This window comes from Dermochelys coriacea, chromosome 1 (genome assembly GCF_009764565.3).
Source record: "Dermochelys coriacea isolate rDerCor1 chromosome 1, rDerCor1.pri.v4, whole genome shotgun sequence".
Lineage (NCBI taxonomy): Eukaryota > Metazoa > Chordata > Testudines > Dermochelyidae > Dermochelys > Dermochelys coriacea.
The window spans coordinates 339,508,220-339,512,410 of record NC_050068.2 but is presented as its reverse complement, the minus strand read 5'-3'; positions in this window follow the sequence as shown (position 1 = coordinate 339,512,410).

The following is a 4,191-nucleotide window of genomic DNA, read 5'->3' as shown; positions in this document are numbered from 1 at the left end:
TCCTTCTGGTGCAGTGAATTGATGGACAGAGAGAAGGAGGGAGGTGGGGCACCTTAGAGTGTTTGGCCTTCATTTTTATAGCGTTACTTCCCCTCTTAGAAAACATTTCCAGTGGTATTTCAGGAGACAAAAAGTTTACAGGGGAGGATATCTCCTGTTAGTTTTCCTACTTGTTGGAACTCCCTTTGTGCTTGATGACTCTGATTACTGCTTAAATGCAAATTAAGCAGAGCACACATTCTTTTGTTTGAGACAGATCTGTTTGCCACCTTCTGTTTGGGCAGGGCTGTGGTGTGGAACATGTTAATAACATCATACGGTGGCATCTTATAACTTTTACAATGTTGCCACACTTATTTTATCAGGACAAGTACTGACGAGCACATTTTGAGTTTTCAGATGATACCTCACAGGGCATACTTTTGTACAAAGATTATTACAATAGTGTGCAAGGGGTGAACACAGGGGTATAGACCATCTCACTAATGTAACTGTACATGCGGTTAGTATCCATAGAGATTTCTACTTCTTTTTGAAATCCTGCTAAGTGTTTGTCCTCAATGGCATTTTGGGGCAGTGAGTTCCACAGATTAATCAGGATTTATGTTAAGAAAAGAATATTTTCTTTGTCAGTTTTATATTTCAGTTTTATTAACTGTCCCTTGTTCATGTGTTATGATAGAGGGTAACTAGGAGTACCCAATTTTCCTTCTCAATAGCACTTGTTCTTTTGAATAATGTCCCTTAACATAGATCTTTGCATGTATATAATAACTCCAGCAACAAATTGGTTGAGAATGGCTGCATTATCATTGGTTTTATAGTACACACTAAAAAATTGCACCAAGGCCACTGTGTGTCAACATCAAATTGGCACCCCAGAAGGGATAATAAGGGGTCACCTTCAGATTTGTCAGTCTCCGCTTAGTACTGAGAGCACAGGCGTCAGGAACACAAAACCATTGCACACAATTGGACATGATTAAGAATCCCCGATTTGCAAGAGCCCAGACTAAACTAGCATGAAAATTGCATCAACCAACAGGCCATTTGCTGTACGTACTGACTTGACGTTGGGGAAGTGAATACTGCCTCTGCCTGAGCTGTGAATAAATTCAGGACACCAGTTTAAAGATATGTTTGCCGTTCAGTAAAATAATTCAGCACCAAATGGATCTGATTGTATTAATGATTACTATCTCCTTTTAAAATTCCGCAACCATGGACAGGAGGATGTCGTGAACACATTGAGAGGAACACCCCAACACACATCAGTTCACTCCATTAATTAACAGCAAGTGCCAATCTTCTGCTCACATACCTACTCATTGATACCCGTTCTGTTGCCTGATTGGTTAGTTTTTTACAAAATTGTAGTCTGAAAGCAAAGTGTTCACAGTCTTCAAAATCCTGACCTGTTGCCGTCTGCTATTGGTCTCTCTCTTTCAGATTCACCATACTGAACTGGCATTCTTGAAAAACAGAGCATGAGTGAGAAACAGAGGGTCCCCCTTGAAATGTTGTTACCTTATTATATGCGGTGTTGCTGTAGCTGTGTTGATCCCAGGATATTAGAGAGACAAGGTGGGTGATGTAATATCTCTTATTGGACCAACTTCTGTTGGTGAGAGACACAAGCTTTCCAGCTTACACAGAGCTCTTCTTCAGGTCTACCTTATTACGGCAGTACAGAGGCAGATTGATGGCAAACAGCAGGAGTGGTTAGGGAAAGAGACAGAACAGGAGGGAAAGGAAAGGAGACCTTGAAACTGTCCTTCTTTCTCTTAGGAAATATTCTAGGGATGGACATCTACAGAGCAAACATGATTCCGCACCCCCTTCTCTAATTCTTCCCCATAATGTCATTTATAATCCTATGTTTGGAGTGTCACAGAATATTCCTGGGCCTGTAATGTGATGCCATAGATTCAGATTATTTTCTACATGTTGCTATAGGAAAACACAGCTTTGTCCAGTAGGTGAGGCGTGCCAAACAATAGGTTCCCCGTCCAAAGGGATAATAGGGTATGGGTACAGACTGGGACAGAATGAGATGAAACAATACATCAACAGAGAGAGGGGCAGGTGGACATTTTAATTAGATTGCATCATGGAAGAGCAGGGTTATGAGAATATTTTTAAAGGAGAAGAGGGAGGGGATTTAGTATAAGTTAGTTCAGTGGCTATTCAGTGTAGAAGAGGTGGCGTGGAAGAAGGTTTGTAGTTGGCAGTGGGAGAATGGGACAAGGGGAAAAGGCAGGAAAGAAGCAAAGTGAAGGGGGCATTACTACTGGAAATACGGCAAGCGACCTGAAAAGCAGTCCTGAGAAGTGAATGGTCACATACCAGCTGGTGAACTCCACAGGCTCTTCCATCACAGTGTGTCTCTGCTTCTGAGAGGCAGAAGCTGCTTACCTGAAGTGCTACTGTGTTCTTGTTTGACCATGAGGAAGAATAGCATTGAGCACAGCAGGACTCAGGGAAGGGTGATCTGATGTGACAGCTGGCATTCAGAGAGGAACAAGCACTCCCAAGCAGCTGGTGTGTACTTCTGCAATAGTTTTTTTGGTTAACAACAGCTAACAATAGCTTTTTCGCTAACAAATAAAAGGAAGTTCTTCTTCACTCAGCACACAGTCAACCAGTGGAATCCCTTGCCTGTGGAGGTTGTGAAGGCTAGGACTATAACAGGGTTTAAAAGAGAACTGGATAAATTCATGGAGGTTAAGTCCATTAATGGTTATTAGCCAGGATGGTTAAGGAATGGTGTCCTTAGCCTCTGTTTGTCAGAGGGTGGAGATGGATGGCAGGAGAGAGAGCACTAGATCATTACCTGTTAAGTTCACTCCCTCTGGGGCACCTGGCATTGGCCACTATCGGTAGACAGGATACAGAGCTGGATGGACCTTTGTCTGACCCAGTATGGCCATTCTTATGTTCTTAACAGTTGAGTGAAAGTTTGGGAAAACAGCTGAAATTCCCATTTGCTCATTTGACTCACAAAAAAGAACATTTAGAGTCAAATAGACTTGTACAGTTCACCTCCTTATACAGATAGTCCAGGGCATACATGGGAGTCAGCATTGTCTAGTGTTTAGAGTACAGGATTGGCAATCAGATCACTTGGTTTCTAGTTTTGATTCTGCCCTGATTCCTGGCTATATGCCCTGAGTGATACCTGTGTAGTCCCATTTCCTTCAACGGGGTTTGCATAGGTCTAACTGATTTGAACTTAGTAAACAATTCGGTAGATGCTTTGGAAGGAATAGCCTCCAGCCCCCTCTCTTTTAGCTGTATTGGCTTTGCAGAACTAATGGAGTAACTGTTATGATCACTAATGCAAGATCTGACTCTGGATACACCCAGTAGCTGCTGATCTCTAAAAAGGTGTAATTTAGTCAAAGTAGAACTGCACTCTACACACAGTTGTCTCCAGTCTGGAAAGGTTACCAGAGAAGGTTAGCAAGGGATTGTGTGCATGTGTGTACATGCATGCAATCTCAAAGAGTTTTAATCCCTCAGGGTCTGTGAATATTTGTGCTAAGAAATCTTTCTAAGATAAATAAATAAAGCTGCTCCTTAGCAGACCGGTGTCACCTACTTACCATTTGACCCTGGCTTCTAGGGTTCTGAGTTAAGGCTGATTAAGACTGACAAACCCTGGTTATGTAACACTTCATAGGCATGTGCCATCCATCTGGATAAGAAAGAAAACATTCCCACAGATTTTTGCCCTTCAGTTTTGTGCATCACTAGAGATGTAGATGAAAAAGATTTGTGCACTGCTCCTTATTTAGAAATTATGTAGAAATCATCTCTTTCTTCTTCTTTTTTTTGCGCGTGTGGACTATATTAAGCATTAAAAAAAGTCTGTGTGTTCAGACAGCCTTTGTAGATTTGCTCTATAACTAGAACCAGAAACTGGATTATTACAATCTCAGGGTTTATTAGCCTTAGATACTGTGCATTCACTTCTGAGCAAGTCCTCCAACTGCGAGTGATAGCTTAGAAGAAGCCGGCAGGCTTTTAGATGTTGGAAAGTCAGGCAGATGAAGTTTATGGATACGTTTTACTAGATCCCATCTGTCAAGGCTCATTTTGGAATGAATGTTGTCATTCAGATACTTAAGGTCTTACTGCTGATGTGAAAACAGAGTGGGCATTCATTCTGGTGAGTGACCATAGGAAAAG